The sequence below is a fragment of the Ovis aries genome, chromosome X (assembly GCF_016772045.2).
Source record: "Ovis aries strain OAR_USU_Benz2616 breed Rambouillet chromosome X, ARS-UI_Ramb_v3.0, whole genome shotgun sequence".
Classification (NCBI taxonomy): Eukaryota; Metazoa; Chordata; class Mammalia; order Artiodactyla; family Bovidae; genus Ovis; species Ovis aries.
This window is the reverse complement of record NC_056080.1, coordinates 3,429,349-3,448,873: the sequence shown is the minus strand read 5'-3', so window position 1 is coordinate 3,448,873 and position 19,525 is coordinate 3,429,349. Positions and strand designations below refer to the sequence as shown.

At 47.9% G+C, this 19,525-nt stretch overlaps 1 protein-coding gene across 3 annotated transcripts in view; it reads right to left on the bottom strand.

Annotated features, from left to right (window-relative positions):
• The window catches only part of LOC101117049 (neuroligin 4 X-linked), a 400,179-nt gene extending 380,963 nt beyond the window's left edge, over positions 1-19,216 (bottom strand). For 2 of the 3 annotated variants that reach the window (XM_060407561.1, XM_060407560.1), the window contains exon 1: positions 18,877-19,216. The gene's annotated coding sequence lies outside the window, so the exon portion shown is untranslated. Of the gene's footprint in view, positions 1-16,333; positions 18,032-18,876 lie in introns of those variants that run through there. The other variant, XM_060407562.1, reaches the window with a different exon arrangement.
• Between the last annotated feature and the right edge of the window lie 309 nt (positions 19,217-19,525).

Genomic DNA, 19,525 nt, shown 5'->3' with positions numbered 1-19,525 from the left:
CTTTCCCCCCTGCGTCCCTCCTAGTTCCTTTCATTAGAAAGATTTGCTTTTTTCAATCCCTGTGACACAAAACGAAGTCGGTTTTGAAAATGAAATTATATCCTTTGTTTTAGTAACCTGTTTTTCTTCTTTTTAAGTAATCTGTACTTCCTTTTTTATGTTTTTTTTAATTGATGTGTTTTTACTTTATCTTATTTTTTTGGCCCCACCAATCAGCTTGTGGGGACATATGGGATCTTAGTTCCCTGACCAGGGATTGAACCACAGCTTCCTGCATTGCAAGGGCACAGTCTTAATCACTAGACCACCAGGGAAGTCCCTTAGTAACCTGTTTGATGAAGTGTCTGACTTCTGAAGATTCTCACAAAATGGCCAAAAATAGAGATACCTCCCGGGTAGCTCAGATGGTAAATAATCTGCCTTCAATGCAGGAGACGTGCGTTTGATCCCTGGGTCAGGAAGATCCCCTGCAGAAGGGAATGGTAACCCATCCCATTATTCTTGCCTAGAGAATCCCATGGACAGAGGAGCCTGGCAGGATATGGTCCATGGCGTCGCAGAATTGGACAGGATTGAGGCCCTAACGCTTTCACTTTCAATCTTCAAGAACAGTGTTTGAAAGGACTGACCCCCTGTGTGGTCAGAGATCAGTGAATCACTGGCTTTCTCTATGACTTAAGTTTCCTTCTGTGTAAATGGGTGAATACAAATAGTTACTCAGTTTTTAGAAGTTCCCATAACCCGTGATTCTCAAGTACCATCTTATTTTCTCACAAATATCCCAAGTGCCTGTACAGTTGACATAGGTGATTCAATCATGATCTAAGCTCATTTTTATATTCCTGGAATTAAAGGTCGACTCAAATGCACACTTTCGTAGAATTATTACACCTGCCATCTCTCCACGCCCAAAACTGAAACAGCCAAGAAAGGATAAGGCATATTTGAACAGCTTTTTTTTTTTTTTTAATTTAAGTATTTATTTACTTGGCTACATTGGATCTTAGCTGCGGCAGTTCAGTTCAGGAGCTCAGTCGTGTCCGACTCGTTGCGACCCCATGGACTACAGCACGCCAGGCTTCCCTGTCCACCACCAGCTCCCGGAGCTTGCTCAAACTCATGTCTACCGAGTCGGTGATGCCATCCAACCATCTCATCTCTCTGGCACTCAGGCTCAACTCCCTCATGGCATGTGGGATCTAGTCCCCCGACCAGGGATCAAACCTGCACCCCTGCCTTGGAAGGCAGATGCTTCACCACTGAACCACCAGGCAAGTCCCTTGAATAGCGTTCTTAATTTGAAGAGAGGATTTGTTTTTCCTACTGAGTAGGTCTGGAAGGAAATCAGACCGGAGGAGGAGGGGGACAGAGGAAAGACGGCTGCGTTTCGTTCTGATCTCCGATGAGAGTCGGAGGTGCAGCCGGACCCAGAGGGCAACCCTGGTCCCTCGCCTTGGGGAGGACCCCTTTAGGACCACCTGGGGAATTAATTCCCTCTGAAGAAATGCCACTGATGCGTATCAAGAGAAACCAGAAGAAGCAAGGATGACAGCTCGGGAAGAGATAGCTGTTTCAACAGCAGGTAATCCGGGGAAGACTCCGAGCTGTGACTAAAGCCCCCTCCCTGGGCTCAGCCCCACACTCCAGGGATGTCTGAGGTCTTCACAGATCATACAGGGTTTGAGGCTGTTCTGTGATTTCTCTAAATCAACACCATGCAGACAGTGGAAGACGGGAGATACAGTTGACAGTTAAATATGATATTTCAAGCTCCTTTCCCTTTGACTTTTTCCTTCAGCGACCTTCAAAGAGAGAAAAGGTAAATTTACACCTTGGAACGACTTAGCAATAGAACTGTTACCAGTCAGACTTTGTCCATCTCATCAACACATTCGTATCTTTCAGCTGATTCTGTTACGGTTTTACACAACACAGAGCAACTATTCTCTTTCTTTGTGTGAACACAGGGCCTCCCAGGTGGCCCAGTGGTAAAGAATCCACCTGCCAATGCAGGAGATTGCAAGGGACGTGGGTTCGATCCCTGGTTCGGGAAGATTCCCTGGAGGAGGAAATGGCAACCCACTCCAGTATTTTTTTTCCCGGAGAATCCCATGGGCAGAGGAGTCTGGCGGGCTGCAGTCCATGGAGTCACAAAGAGTCAGACATGACTGAAGCAACTCAGCACTCACAGAAACAAGTGAACAAGTGAACAAGATGGGGTGGGAGGCAGGTATCTAAGTGAACAAGATGGGGTGGGAGGCAGGTTCACTAGGGAGGGAATATATGGATACATACGGCTGATTCACGCTGTTGTACAGCAGGAACCAACATAATATAATAAAGCAATTATTTTCCAATTTTCCAAAAAATGTGCATAAAAGAAGTGCACAGGAAATCGGTTGTCTCTACAAATGCCCAACATGTATCCTGACAATTTAGACATATATTCAGAGAATTAGGCAATTTCTTATTAATTTAGATGGGACCAGAATCAATACTCCCCCCTCCTCCAAACTCGTGAAATTAAAACACAGGCTTATTTGTGTCATTTTCATGTAATTTTGATAACTGTTAATAGCTGATCCTGTTGTTCATCAGAGAGACTTTTCCATCAATAAAAATCATCACACACGCTCAGAGACATCGCTTTATCTGTGAAATTGCTTTAGCAGAATCAATGGAAAACCTCCCCACAAATTGTAAGTGAAGCAACGTGTGAATTGCATGTCCATTCCCATAATATGACGCTGTTTGATTTCCACTATGACCCGAAATTATCAGAAGACGTGGGTTGAGATGGGATTTTTCCCAGGATAGCCATTATATTAACGTGTCTCCTCCATCTTCCTGTTTTTAAAACAACTGGGGCTTCCCTGGTGGCTCAGACAGTAAAAGAATCTGCCTGCCGTGCAGGAGACCCAGGTTCGACCCCTGGGTCAGGCAGATCCCCTGGAGAAGGGAATGGCAACCCACTCCAGTATTCTGGCCTGGAGAATCCCACGGACAGAGGAGCGGGTGGTTTCTTTACCGCTGAGCCGCCAGGGAAGCCGTGGGTGAGCAAACAGTAAATTAATGCAGACAGACCTAGATGACTAGCTCAGGGCCGGGACACGGGTAGCATCCTCAGCCCGCACAAGGACAGACAGACCGTTTTTCCCGGAAGACCCTGGTTAACTCCTTGCTTCTTTAGCAAATCATCTCTCTGCGTATTAACCTCAGCAGTCTGTGCTGTTGAAGAAGATAAAATTTAACAGGGTGGGAGGAGAAGGGGGCGACAGAGGATGAGATGGTCGGATAGCATCACCGATTTGATGGACACGAGTCTGGGTAAACTCCGGGAGATGGTGATGGACAGGGAGGCCTGAGGTGCTGCAGTCTATGGGGTTGCAGAGAATTAGACAAGACTGGGCGACCGAACAACAATATCATCTGTATCTGAAAAGCACAGAATTACTGCTGCTGCTAAGTCACTTCAGTCGTGTCCAACTCTGTGCGACCCCATAGACAGCAGCCCACCAGCCTCCCCCATCCCTGGGATTCTCCAGGCAAGAACACTGGAGTGGGTTGCCATGTCCTTCTCCAATGCATGAGAGTGAAAAGTGAAAGAGAAGTCGCTCAGTCGTGTCCGACTCTCAGCGACCCCACGGACTGCAGCCCACCAGGCTCCTCTGTCCATGGGATTTTCCAGGCAAGAGTACTGGAATGGGGTGCCATTGCCTTCTCCTATACAATTACTGATCTTCTAATATTTCAGCTATGCGGCCCTAATAATTGCCTTTAACTCTTGGAAAGATATTGATGAACACTGAATAAAGTTGCCATTTCCCTTATTGTTGGCTGTAGGACACGAGGAATTAGACACACACACACACACACACACACACACACACACACACAGCCCCATGCACGCACTCACCAGCAGGGAGATTCTGCGATAAAACCTCTCTGTTCTTAGTCCTGAGTCTGGCTCCTGTTAGGTGCCCAACCCCCCGCCCCCCGTCCTCCACCCACTGTTTTTGTTGGTGGACCCGTCACGTGGATCATATAAGAAAGATGAACAACTCGGTCTTCTTCAGTTGTGTCTCAGCCCTCAATAAATGCTGAACAGATGCAAGAAAGGGGAAAGAAGCTGCTCTGGCAACTGAAACACTTCCAAGTCACCTTAGATCCTGTTAGCTCTGTGTCAATAAAATATCATAGAAGCCTTCAATATTACTCCGGTTCCACAATTTAGGGAACACTCGTTACAAAGAATCTCGAATTAGGTGACGTCTCCTGAACCCATCAGCGTGGGTTTTCTCAAATCCTCAGGGTGCCTGTTTTCAGTGTAAAACTCAAAACCAAGTATGACGAGTGAGGTTTTCCAGAATTATTGGATGTGGGAGTCTCCTTAAAAGAGGACTCCTTAAGGATATAGTATGTATATTTCCATACAATGGAATACTCCTCGGCCACAGACAAGAATGAAATCATGCCATCTGCAGCCACGCGGATGAACCTAGAGAGGACCATACAAAGTGAAGGACGCCAGACAAACATGCCCGGGTATCGCTTATATGTGGAGGCTAAAATAAGATGCCAATGAACTGAGCTATGAAACAGACTCACAAAGATGACAGATGTGTGGTTGCCGATGGGGAGAGGGTAGGGGCTTCCCTGGTGGCTCAGATTAAAAAAAATCCACCTGCAATGCAGGAGACCTGGGTTCCATCATTGGGTGGGGAAGATCCCCTGGAGGAGGGCATGGCAACGCACTCCAGTATTCTTGCCTGGAAAATCCCATGGACCGAGGAGCCTGGTGGGCTACAGTCCGTGGGATCGCAAACAGTTAGACATGACTGAGCGACTAAGCATACAGAAGGCAGGGAAGGGATTGGCTGGGAGTTTGCAATTAGCAGAGATAAACTAGTATATATGGATAGAAAACAAAAGTCCTCCTTATAGAGCACAAGGAACTATACCAAATAGCCTGTGATAAACCATCATGGAAAAGCATGAAAAGATATATATATATATATATGTAATATATATTTGTATATATATAAACTGAATCAATTTTCTGCAGAGCATAAATTAACACAACACTGCAGATCCACTATATTCCAATAAAATAAACCTAAGAAAAGGGAATCCCTGATTTGGGAGGTCTTGTCAAAGACCTAAACAGCTGAAACATATGTGAGAGGTGGTGGAGTTTGAGACAACTATCTGAGATTTTATCATCTTTGAGACTCTGTTACATGAGGATCCATGGTATTTTTCAGGCCCACAAAATTGCTGAAATACACAACTGTCGCCTATCAATTTTTATAGTGACTGTATGAAATAGCCATTCATTAGCTAGATTCACTACTTTTTGTTTTTTTTTTTTTTAAAAAAACAGTATTTTATGGGCCCTCAATTCTTTGTTGAATCAAAATAATCTGTTTCATATATGTATTCACTCACATGATGTACTAAAATGAAAAATCAACGTTTCACAAATGTATGTTTTGACAACTTTGAAAGCTTCACGAGGCTAAACAAACAGGGCATGTGAAGGATTCTATTACACTGTCATGGAAAATCTTCTTAGCCATTTCATTTCGCTCTTCTTTCCTGACTAATGGAAAGAATTATCCTCTATCTAATTACCTTCATTGGTCCTTTAATCCTTTAAGGACCTCTGAGTCCTCATTACTCAGTCAAGCAGAAGAAAGACGAGGAGGAGAGGGAAGGAGAAAAGAAATAAAAAAAGGAAAATTCACAGTACATAGGAGAAATGGGAAGCAGTGACATACACATGAATTAAATGTCTTAACAACCTTCTCATGATCATTTACACACATAGGCAAGCTTTTTTGAGGAAGCATAGTGTTGGAGAAGACTCTTGAGAGCCCCCTGGACTGCAAGGAGATCCAACCAACCCATCCTAAAGGAAATCAGTCCTGAATATTCATTGGAAGGAATGATGCTGAAGCTGAAACTCCAATCCTTTGGCCACTTGATGCAAAGATCTGACTCACTGGAAAAGACCCTGATGCTGGGAAAGATTGAAGGCAGGAGGAGAAGGGGACGACAGAGGATGAGTTGGTTGGATGGCATCGCCGACTCAATGGATGCAAGTTTGAGTAAACTCTGGGAGTTGGTGATGAACAGGGAGGCCTGGCGTGCTGCAGTCCATGGGGTCGCAAAGAGTCGTACACGACTGGGCAACTGAACTGAACTGATGCCTAATTCCCCTCTACAATACGAGGACTGAGTTTCCTTCCAGACTTGCACCTTGGACGTGCTCAATAAAAGTGATGAAGAGAAGAAGGGATAGCAGTCAGAAACCAGTTTCTAGAAACAGAGATGCAAACTTGTTAATCGCCCAATTGTTCTTCCTGCCACTGTTGAAAGGATCTCCATTCCTGAGCCACCATACTGACTTCCCACCCGGAAGAAGACCCCAAAAGACACCTCGCCAAGAGGAGCTACTCAGATGCAGAGACAGGGGACCACCACCACCGCCCCGGGTCCGTGGTGCCCAGCACTGGTTTCCTGAGACTTCTGTCCGGGCTGACATAGATTCTGGGTCTTGCATTCTAAGCGCAGAAGAAACCTATCATGGTTGACTTGATACATATGTTCCCAACTGACATAAGGTTGCCGACTAAGTATCAATTAGGTATGTTTCAGTGAGGGCTGTAATAAGCCTGTTACCATAGCAACACTCAACCTTCACTTGAGTGGGAAGTGGGAAGTTTCTGGGGACCATTAAATGGAGATTCTGGGGACCAGCCTGGAAATGGACTGGCCACAGACGACACAGTTTCTTCTGGAAAACATCCATCAAACTATCCATCCATCCATCCATCTCTCTATATAATCTATATCTATCTCAATCTTATATATTTGTATTGATTCCTTATATACACTAAGCTTCATTTCGTTATATAACACAGCTATATTTCTATAATACATTGTCCAGTTTTCAGGTCATGCCTGGCCCTTTTGTGACCCCAGCAACTGCAGCCCACCAGGCTCACGTCCATGGGTGTACTCCAGACACGAATACTGAAGTGGGCTGTCATTTCCTTCTCTCTATAAGACATTAGGTAGCTGAATGAATATTATTCATTATGGATATAAAGGTTTTCCAATAGATGTTGAAATAAAGCATGTTTTGATGAGTTTTTCTCATCAGTTGTATGAACTATATACAAATTCAATTTTACATATGCATAACACAGGCTATATATAAAATAGAAAACCAACAAGGTCCTACTGTATAGCATGGAGAACTCTCCTTAACATTTTGTAGTAACTTACATGGAAAAGAATCTGAAAAGATACCAACACACATACACACACGCACACACACTTGTGTTAATTCACCGCTGACCCGTCTTTCCCAGGGGCTGGGATACTGCCCACGCTTCTTGGTAGGTGCGCTGCAGGGAAGCGGTCCACGTGGAACCGGAATCCATGGGAACGGCAGGAAGGCAGGGACCCCAAGCCACAAAGAGATTCTCCTGAGTCGCCCCACTCTGGGGACTTGCAGCTTCTCAGGGTTTAGGGAACATGAACCCCGGCTTTGTCTGCTGTGCTGATAGAAAGCTCCTTGGACCATGCCAGGCGAAGTGAATGGCAACAGCCTCTCATCAGCGCCCTTGCACACCGAGAAAGACACAAAGGCTGGCATCTCCTACCAGGCAGATAAAAGGGCTATTTAGATTTGTCTTTTTATTAAAAAAAAAAAAAAAAAAAGAGTGTCTGGTTTGATCCTCAGGGGGGAAAAAAAGTCAGTTTCTGCATCCCAGTTATGCAAGCTGGTGGAATATGAATGAACATGAAGGGGCTGTCTGATTTCACTCCTACCTCACAGAGGGGCTCACCCTTGGTGTGCACAATGATACCCAGCTGGAAAACATCACTCATATCGGAAGAGAAAGCTTCCGGGAAAATTAGAGAAAGTACAGGTGTGCCCCTCAACGCACACTCGCAAACTCTTTCAGTCTCACGACTGAGGTCTCAACATCCTGTAATAAATCCTAACAGCAAAGCGCGTGAAACAGAATCTGCATATGCATAAATGGACCACTGCGCTGTACACTTACTGTAAGTCAACAAAACACCGGTAAAATAAACAGATACAGGTATATGTATAGCTGGATCACTGCGCTGTACACTTGAAAGGAACGCAACATTGTAAATCAACAAAACACCGATAAAATAAGCAGATACACGTATATGTATAGCTGGATCACTGTGGTGTATCGCTGAAGCTAATGCAACATTGTAAATCAACAAAACCCCAATAAAATAAATAGATACATGTATATGTATAGCTGGATCACTGTGGTATACCCCTGAAGCTAATGCAGCCTTGTAAATCAACAAAACTCCAATAAAATAAATAGATACACATATACGTATAGCTGGCTCACTATGGTGTACGCCTGAAGCTAAGGCAACGTTGTAAACAAACTACACTTGAATAAAACACAGAGATACACACATATACACACGTATATACAGAGATACACGTATATAAAAGACACCTCCTCCCGGGAAGAAAAGCTACCACAAACCTATACAGCAAGATGGAGGGGCAATAAGACAAACACACTACCCTCCTATGAGTGCTAACAGGTACAGAACCAGTGACTGGATGCCGGTAACTGAGAGAAATGCAAATCAAAGCCACAGGGAGATATCACCTCAAAAGGGTCAGAGTGGCCATCATCAAAAACGTCTTGCAAACGGTAAACAGGCGTGGGAAGAAGGGAGCTCTCCCCCACTGTTGGACGGAATGTGAACTGCTACAGCCCCGATAGCAAACAGGATGGAGGCTTCTCAGAAACCTTAAAAAGAGAACCACCATATGACCCAGCAATCCCACTCCTGGGCATATATTCAGGAAAACACAAAAGCTTTTCATTCAAAAAGACACACGCACCACCCCTCCAACCATAATATTCACAGCAGCACTATTTACAGTAGCCAAGATGTGGACACAATGCAAGGGTCCGTCGATGGCTGAAAGGGTAAAGAAGATGCAATCTACACACACACACACACACACACACACACAATGGAGTACGACTCAGCCATAAAAAAAAAAAAAAAAAAAGAATGAAACAACGCCATCTGGAGCGACGTGGATGGGCCTAGACGTGATCATGCCAAGCGAGGTTAGGGAGAAGGAGAAAGGCAAGTCTCCTGACATCACTTACACGTGGAACGGAAAAAAGGGCACAGATGAACTTATCTGCAGAACAGACTCACAGACGCAGAAAACAAACAGATACTCTTTGCTGTGTACCTGAAACTAACAGAACATTGTAAAGCAACCATGAAACTGAAAGTGTGAGTCGCTCAGTTGGGTTTCTGCAACCCCATGGACTGAGGCTCCTCTGTGCATGGGATTCTCCAGGCAGGAATACTAGAGTGGGTTGCCATTCCCTTCTCCGGGGGCTCTTCCTGGCCCAGGGATCGAACCAGGGTCTCCTGCACTGCAGGCGGATTCTTTACTATCTGAGCCACTCGTAAGCAGGTAAATCAACTATGCCTCAATTTTTTTAATTTTTTTAAAAAGAGGGATAAGCTGCTGTTATAAAAGAGATAAAGATATACCGATCAGCACAGGGAACTGTGTTGCATAATGTGTAAACATACCGAATCACTGTGTTGTCCGTGAGAAACTAGGAAAATTATGCAAAGCAACCTACATTCTTTTAAAAACAAGCTTTTGCTTTCCCACCATCGAGCGCATTCACAGAGGATACTCGTGCAGGAAAAAAACTTGAAAGCTCTGCAGCTACCCAACCTCAGTGGGTTCTGGGCTCCTCACCCCATAACCACCAGCCGCCCCCACCCTCCCAACCCTCTTGGTGGTTTTCCGAGACCACAGTTTGACGCCGCGGGCTGAGCATTCAAAGCTGGCGGGCCGTCAAGGTAACCCAATCTACGTCTCCCGCTGTGACTGTGAACCAAACACGGGTGATACTGACAATCGAGACCTGGAAAGTGACACCACGTTCCAATCCCATCACCGCTGTAAGAACACAAGCAAGGAGCTCTTTCCCAAGCTTTGCAAAAATAATCAGGGGCTCCAAGGGCACACCTCTCATCACTGCCAATCACACTTTCTGTCACCTTCATTTTTTTTTTTTTCTTAAAGGATTCCAAAGCTTAAACAAGTTTGCTTTTTAATGTGAGAAAAATCGGAAGAGAAATTCCACATTTTAAAGGACTGCATTTGGCGGAACAAAATTTCTTTCCCCCATCATCGACCTCCGCAAAAATAAAATAAAAGCCATAATCTGCCAAACAAAAATAAAAGAGGTTTGCAAAGGGGAAAGGGGATGGTGTAAATTGGGAGTTTCGGATTAACAGATACACACTAAAGTGAAAGTCAGTCAGTCGTGTCCAGCTCTTTGCGACCCCATGGACTATACAGTCCGTGGAATTCTCCAGGCCAGAATCCTGGAGTGGGCAGCCTTTCCCTTCTCCAGGGGATCTTCGAAACCCAGGGATCAAACCCAGGTCTCCCCCATTGCAGGCAGATTCTTTACCAGCTGAGCCACCAGGGAAGCCCAAGAATACTGGAGTGGGTGGCCTATCCCTTCTCCAGGGGGTCTTCCCAACCCAGGGATGGAACCCAGGTCTCCCCCATTGTAGGCAGATTCTTTCCCAACTGACCCACAAGGGAAGCCTCATAGACACACATTACTATGCATAAAATAGATAAACAACAAGGAGCTACTGAAAAGTGCAGGAAACTATACTCAATTATTTTATAACCATCTGCAAAAGAAAAAAAAAAATATATATATATATATATATGTATGTACGTATAAGTGAGTCACACACTTGAAACGCAACTTTGTAAACCAGCTAGGAAAAGTGAAAAGTTAAAGTCTCTTCAGTTGTGTCTGATTCTTTGTGACCCCAGGGACTGTAGCCCACCAAGCTGCTCTGTCCATGGGATTCTCCAGCCAAGAGTACTGGAGTGGGTTGCCATTTCCTTCTCCAGGGGATCTTCCCAACCCAGGGACTGAACCTAGGAATCCTGCATTGCAGGTACATTCTTTACCATCCGAGCCACCAGGGAAACCCAACCCTACAAATCAGCCATATTTTAATTTTTTTTTTAAAGAGGAAGATGAGTCAGGATGGGGGATGAGTGCTTACAGGAACCTACAGAGAGCCAAGTGCACAGGATGAAAGACTAGAATGGGGGTGGTCAGGGGGAAATGGCAGGTTAGCAAATCCATGCTTATAAAGCTGAGGTAAAGTATTCTTGCCTGGAGAATCCCATGGACAGAAGAGCCTGGCAGACTATACTCCATGAGGTTACAAAGAGTCAGATAGGACTGAGCAACTAACGCTTTCACTTTCAAAGCAAGGTGACAATGTTTTAGACCTGCTGTATAATGTTGTAGCTACACCCCACAAGACTGTATGATACACTGAAACCCAAGCTAAAAGGGTACATCTGTTTTCCCCTGTTCTTACCACAATGCCATAAGATGAAAAGGTCTTCCCTGGTGGCTCAGACGGTAAAGAATCTGTCCCCAGTGCAGAAGACTTGGGTTCAGTCCCTGGGTTGGGAAGATCCCCTGGAGAAGGGCATGGCAACCCACTCCAGTATTCTTGCCTGGAAAATCCCAGGGACAGAGGAGCCTGGCGGGCTACATACGGTCCATGGGGGTCACAAAGCATCATACACAACTGAGCTACTAAGTTTCCTAAGATTAAAAAGATGTGCCTGGGGTGGTGGCCTCAAGATCAAATGATGACTTCATCACCCAATGGGATATCAGCTTCTGGAAACCAAAATGTTCACCAATGTTGACACGTCAAACCAAGTTCCAACTGTCAGCCAAAACAGTCATCTGTTAATGGGAAACCATTATACTCAATGCACATTTTAAAGAAAACAACCAGAGCTCTGGGTTTCTCGCCCTCATTTCTGAAGACCTGTAAAAGCACCTTGCTATTTCCTGAATACCATTCTGAAATGAGGGCTTCCCTGGTGGCTCAGACAGTAAAGTATCAGCCTACAGTGCAGGAGATCTGAGTTCAATCCCTGGGTCAGGAAGATTCCCTGGAGAAGGAAATGGTAACCCACTCCAGTATTCTGGCCTGGAGAATGCCATGGACAGAGGAGCCTGGAGGGCTACAGGCCAGGGGGTCACAAAGAGTCAGATGCAACCCATCCTGAAATCAAGACTTGCCTCTTTGAGATGTCTTCCAATGAGGCCCGACAGGGTTTTCTCTTTCTCAAGCCTTTCCTAAGACACTTATTCTTTCCTGGAATAAATTTAATAATACCTCATCTTAACTGTTTATTTTATGTTTGCTAAGGTTTGGTTTCTGTTCTATCCCTTCTGGGGAGCAGGGAGGGGAAGGCTGGACCAAATTCAGGTCAGTTTAGCTGCTCAGCCATGTTCAACTCTTTGCGACCCCATGGACTGCAGCACGCCGGGCCTCCCTGTCCATCACCAACTCCCAGAGTTAACTCAAACTCACATCCATCCATCCAGTCGGTGATTCCATCCAACCATCTCATCTTCTGTTGTCCCCTTCTCCTCCTGCCTTCAATCTCTCCCAGCATCAGGGTCTTTTCCAATGAGTCACTTCTTCGCATCAGGTGGCCAGAGTATTGGAGTTTCAGATTCAGCAGCAGTCCTTCCAATGAACGTTCAGGACTGATTTAGAGACACCTTCTGGAAACTGACTGGCCCATTTCCACAGGCAGAGGGCGCTCCAGAGTCCTGCACACGGAGAGCAGTTGCTCTCACCAGTGAATGTCTTAAGTTTGAAACCGGAGCCCCAAGTGGCCTGGATATATTCCCCACTCAGGCACCAATTTTACGAGCCTTTTATTTCATTTCTGTGTCATATGCCCACCGCAGACATAAATCCTTCTCACAACCTAGATATTTGTTCGCAGCCTAAAAATTGCCAACTTCTTTCCTTGGGCTCAAAAATCACTGTGGATGGTGACTGCAACCACGAAATTAAAAGATGCTTGTTCCTTGGAAGGAAATCTATGACAAACCTAGACGCCACATTAAAAGGCAGAGACGTCACTTGTCCAACAAAGGTCCATATAATCAAAGCTATGGTTTTTCCAGTAGACACATGTGGATGTGAGAGCTGGACCATAAGGAAGGCTGAGTGAAAAGATGTGATGCTTTTGAGCTGTGGTGTTGGAGAAGACTCTTGAGAGTCCCTTGTACTGCAAGGAGATCAAACAGGTCAATCTTAAAGGACATCAACTCTGAATGCTCATTAGAAGGACTGATGCTGGAACTCCAATCCTTTGGCCACCTGATGCAAAGAACTGACTTATTGGAAAAGACCCTGATGCTGGGAAAGATTGAAGGCAGGAGGAGAAGGGGGTAACAGAGGATGAGATGGTTGGGTGGTCTCACTGACTCGATGGACGTGGGTTTGAACAAACTTGGGGAGACAGTGGAGGACAGGGAAGCCTGCTGTGCTGCGGTCCAGGGGGTCGCAAAGAGTCGGGCACGACTTAGCAAATGAACAACAACCACCACCACTTTCCCCCACCCCTCTCCTTTATTCATTTGCGCTAATCTGCCCCTCTCCAAGAGAATGCGAGGAAGGATTTCCCATCCTGCCATCCACTGAACAAAGAACAGAAGAGGCTTTGAAAGGCCAAATGTAGGTTGTTTAGAGAGGGAAAAAAAATGACAAAACTGGAAAATATTCGTGCCATGAATGGCCCTTGAATGGTTTACAGGCCACAACAGATGACCTAATTGCCTACAACCACGGGGGCTCAGTTTTGAGAGCCTCACTGTCTCCCCTTCTCTGCACACAAGCGGAATATTTTATTTGAAACTGGTAGCTGACACGCTGAAGAAATCAGCTGTTGCTATGTTAGAAGGCATAATCTGTCTCAGAAATTTTTTAAAGTCCTTAAGCAGATGATGAAGTGTTACTTCTGAAAAAAAAAAAATACGGCACCCAGAATTCTTTTTTTTTTAATTGAGCAACTGATTTAAAGCTGAACATATTTCTCTCATTTGAAAATAAAGGCATGCTGTGAAGGATGGAGAATATTCAGAAAGAATACAGTCATCGTTGATATATTAAAAATCTGGTCCTTGCCCTTGACTTTCACATACCAAAAAAAAAAAAAAAATCAACTGTCATCAAGTTTGGGATTTAAATCTGTTTTCATCAGAGAAGCCTGTCTTCAGAGTGAGGTCATTTAAAGGACTTTAAATATTTTCACAGGGTCGCTTCATTTGAATCACATAAATTCTGTCAACAGGTTGCACCATCGACAATACTCAGGCTGTAACAAAGGTTGAGAATCTGGAGTACCAATTAAAACGGAAGAACGGTGAGCCCCCTGCCAGATTCCATGCACTTGAATACTCACTTTTGTGAGAACCATCTCTGCGTTTTTGTTTTGTGGTCCAGGCATCAAAGCCCAGTGTTCTAAAGAGTTCTTACAGAGTTGCCTGTGCATTCTGAAAAGCCACAAAATGTCTATAGACAGGAAACACTCTTGTCTTTGTATGGAAACCAGAAGCTTTCCACAAATTACTGCAAAGAAAAAAAAAAATGAAAAGGCCAAGTTCAAAAATAAAAGAAAAACACCAACTTGCTGTTGGTCTACATGCCAGGCCAAAAAATAACTTGACAATTCTGCACATGTATTCACTTGTGAATTTCATAGGATCATACCTGCTCTGTGCTTCTTACAGAACAATTCCTCATTTATCAAGCACGTTATCTATTCTTAAGACTGGGATAAAAAATTCCCTGGATAGCTGGATTTAGGGCTAAATGTACACTCAGCATTCTTTTATTTAGGGGAAAAAAATTACAAAGGAACGTTAACAATTCTTCCACCAAAGAAAAACATGTCAAAGCGCCTTGCAAACAGCATCAAAGCACGGCTGTTATTATGAAAATGCAATGATCATTAACTCCTCGCTCAAAATCATACTGGTTTCCAAAAAATTTAATGTGTCATTTTAATCCAGTAATTTAAAACTGATGAAGTAATTTTCCACTTGCTACATCCTGGCCCTCATTTTTTTTTTTTCCTTCCATGTCAAGGAAAATACTCTTTAAAAACTATCAGTTACATTTCTTTGAGTAATAGAATACTGAGGTTCTCATCTTGGAAAAATAATTATTTGTAGAGGCCTCTGTGAGATGCTTCTGTTTTTAACATCGGGGCACGTTTCTAAAATTCAGTATTTTTTTAAAAAGCTGGATATAAAGGATGAGTGCAACCGTGTGCCATAAACGCCCGGCTTCCCACACACACACCTTGTGCCGCATTCAAACACGGGCACCAGCCCTGAATATTTTCGAGATCGCTAGTAACCTCTTCCCAACGCGGATGGGAGGCCCGCAACCTGTCCCTACCGCACCCCCCAATGTGCCCCAACACACATGCAGATTTCGGGGCCATCAAAACCATTTCCCCTGGCTCCGCCAGCCCCGAGGAAAAACGCGAAAGCATCTCCATTCAAATCACGCCGCTCTCCCAAGCAGCTGAGGTTGCTTTGTTCCGCCGGGAAGTCAGGTCTCGACACCCCGGTCGTTTCATTTCTAGCCGAAGGAGGTGCCCACCAGACGGTGCCTGACGCCTGCGCTTCTGGTCTGGCCTGCAGAGACCTCCACGGACTCGAAATTCGGCCCCGTGAGGATCACTAAGTCTCCCCAAACTTTTTTCTTCGTTTTCCTTCCTTCCCCACCCCACCTCCTTCTGCGTCCTGTTCCTCAAATCAGGGGACAAGCTTGACTCAGAAAAGAAGCTAGGTCGGCACCACCTCGCACCGGGACACGGGGAAAATGGAACGCGCTCAGAAGGTGGAAACCCGGTCGGCCAGTGGAGCCTTCCCAAAACTACAGGATATCACAGAAAGCTATTTCACCCCACTGACCAAATGGAAGGAAAGAAAAAAGAAAAAGAAGGCAAATCAAAATGAAAGGAAGAATCCATACTACCACCTTGCGGATCCTGCTAGCAAGGACAGCACCTGCTTACTTCGCTACTCCCCCCTGCCCCCCGCCCCCGACACCCCTCACCCCAAATTTCTTAAGTTGGGTCCACCTGAAAGACGGGCTCGCCCCGGGACCCGCCCGCGCTCCGGGTTTCACACATTACGCGCGCACCCGGCGCGCGCGCGCGACATGCCAGCCTCAGCTCCAGGTTATGGGGTTGGGGGGGTCCACCTCCACCCCGGACCCCCGAGACGCTGCCTGCTGCCCCCTCCCCCCACGCCAGCCCCGAAATAGCAACCTGGTGGCTCCAGAAATAAAGTAAAAAAAAAAAAATTTTTTTTTTTTTTAAAGAGGCCCACACCTGCTGGTCGGTTCCGAGGAATGAGTCCGAAGCCGAGGAAACCCGCAGCCAAAAAAAAAAAAAAAATCAAAACCCGCCGAGAAAAGGGGAGGCTGGAGAGACGCAGAGGACGTCGTCCGAGCGCCCCTCGTCCTCCCGGCCGGACGTCCGTTCCCAGGGTGGTCCCCCAGCCGGGGCCCCAGTGGGAGGGGGATGGTCGGGGTGGGGGGGGACCCCGGGACCCCGCCGATGGGGGAAGATCGGGTGATGTGTGTGTGTGTGTGAGAGAGAGAGAGAGGCGCCGGAATGGTGCGCCCGGGCCCAGGGCTGCGCGGGGTACCCGCGTCCGAATCTGGAGGTGCAACCCCCCTCCCACCCCCGCAACCCGGGAAGGCCGCCCGGGAGGATCGGAAGGGAGAAAGCCAGCCTCCTGGGTTCTCGGCGGGAGGAAAAGAGCCGGGGGGGTCCAGGTCGGGGAGGGGGTGAAGAGAGAGGGGCGCGTCTGGGAGCCAGAAAGATGGGTGCGCGCCGGGAGAAGGCGGCGGGCGTCCTGGGGGCCGGAGGGGGGCAGGCAACTGTCGTGCCTGGGGGCTGGGGGCGGGGGGTGGATTGCAGCCGGGGAACCTCAGCCTCTCCTCCTTCCTCCAGCTCGAGACGCACCGTCTGCAGCCGAGCGGCGCACACACACACCCCCCACCACCACCATCAACACCTCCCCAGACCCGGTCCCCACCCCGCGCGCCCGCAGGTCCCGCCACTCAGGCCCAGGGGGCAGCCCGCCGCCGCCGCCGCCTGGGGGAGGGGGCTGGCTTTTGCCCGGCTCTCCCAACCCCTCACCCACCTCCGGGTACCCCCTTCCCCGCCGCCCCATCTCCAACTCCCCCTCCCCAGGCGGCGGATCTCGGCCACCAGTTCCGCCCGCTGGAGGCGGCGGCATAACCAGGCCGAGGCGCGCGGGAATGCCTTGTGGGGTGGAGTTCGGGGGGGGGGGGGGGGTTCGGGGCGGGGGGGGGAACGGGAGGTGGTCAGGACGAAATCGGATTGAAAGCGTGGGGAGGGGAGGGCGGGAGGAGAGCCGCCGGCTTTTAGGTCGGGGTGGGGGGCGCTTCTGTGGGCCACAGGCTGTGAGGGTGGTCCTCAGATCCCACTGACTCCCCAGACCCCCAGCCCCAACCTGGGACGAAAGGGCTGGCCCGCCGCGCGCCCGGCGGCGGTGGCGGTGGTGGTGCTGATGGGGGAGCAGGGGAGCGGGCTCTGCTCTAGAGAATCGGGGTCCTCCAAGGGGCACGGATGGGGTCGGTCCGCACCCCCCACCCGAGACCCCGGCCTGGAGCGCCCCGCGAGGGTGCCCGCTGCTAAAGCAACTTTTGTGGTTCCTGGGGCCAAGCGGACAGCCTTGGGGACCGTGCCGCGCGCGGGAGCCGCGTGCCCCTCGAACAGGTCCAGGCCAGACCCCCACCACCCCGCTAACCCCCCCGCCACCAGCCGCCCCCGAGTCGCTTCCCCCCAGCACCCTCCACCTCGCGCCGCTGGCTTTTTCTCCCAGCCCACACGCACGGGAACAGGAAGATTGGGGGGTGCAGGTAGCCCGCCCCCCTTCCCCCCCCCCCCCCCCACCCAGCTTGGCAGAAGCCGCGCGGAGCTAACCATCAATCCGTCTTCACCCCGGGGTCTCCAGCGCGCCCCGGGTCGCTGCCCAGCAAACCCCAGCCCGGTCCTAACCAGTCACGTGCGTTATTCAGCGCATCACACAAGCCCGTCACCTGCTCCCAAGGCCAGCAGAGGAACGAAGGGAGAAAAAAAAAAAGGAAAATCGGTTAATGCAAGCCCGGCCAAGCCTGTTTTTTGTGTGTGGTTTTTTTTTTCCTCTCCCTGGTTAACCGCCCCCCCCCAAAAAAATGCACCCCATGAGGTAGCAGCTGACAGTTTTCCTTAAAGAAGGAGGGAGGCAAAAAAAAAAAAAAAAAAAGGCCATGGTTGCTCACAGTTTCCATTAAGTCCTCCAGGCTGCCTCGCCAGTCCCGCTTTGCAGAGAGCTAGCGCTTCGGTCTTCCTGTCCCTGTACTGCAGATATATATTTTTTTTCTCCCCCTTTCTCTCTCGGCCACACTCTTCTCTGTTTATTTGTATATAACACAGCGCTACTTTGTAAACAGCAAACACGGCCCCGGCGCCGTTCAAACAGCTGATTGCAGCCAAAAGGCTTCCAACCCCACGGTGGTATATCGCGATTTTTCTAAGTCAAAAGAAAATAATAATAATAATAATATAACGTTTGTGTCGGAGATGTGCACGGAGCTGGCAGACGACACGCGCGTCCACACTCCCACCCACACCTAAGAAACGGAGCGACAGAAGAAAGTCCTATTGAAAATTTCAAAATTAGGGGAAAAAAATAATTTTAAAAAATGTCGGATGAAGTGAAGCGCAAACGTTAGCAATCAGGCTTATTAGCATCCTTTTTCTGGGAAGCACACACGAGTCCAATCGTTTAAAAAAATTTTTTTTAAAAAGACATTGAATGAAAAATAACCCAGAGACGTATATCTTAAAACGGCACCTACCTCAGCCGTGGAGAAGCCGCATCGGTTCTGAGTGTTCCTGTTAGACATCCAGATTTTTCCAGGGAACCCTGACCGGTGCTTATGATTCAGGAGGATGTGTATAAGTCCAGACGCCTGGGGTTCTGTCGAATCCCAACCAGATTTGCACACCGTCCCCCACCCCCAACCCACGTCCCCAAAGGAATGCGAGGACCACCGACCCCGGCCGTTGGCAGGAAAATTCGGTGTTTCTGGCGTAAATAGTCTGACGGGGAGGAAGAAACGGGGACGCAGGCGGAGCTCGAAGGGCAACGTGAGGTCTGAATAGCGCTCTGTACGGAGAGACAGAGACCCGGGCTGCAAGAAAGAGAGAGAGATTGAAGCGAAAGGTCCTGATGGCTCCCAGCTCGCCCTCTGCTATTGGACGAAACTGAATGAAATTTACAAAGCAGCAGCCAATAGGTCTCCGCAGTCGGCCCCGTCACTACAGAAACCACATCCGCGGCTACAAAGCGCTTGCAAAGAGCAGCTAATCCCAGTGCAAACCAGCTGGAACGGAGAGATTCCCCGGGTGTGCCGGGGGTGGTGAACAGGTGAGCCGCGGCTCCCTGGGCCCCCAGGGCCCGAAGCGCGGGGGTTGGGGGGGGGTGGGGAGGTGAGAGCTTCCTGC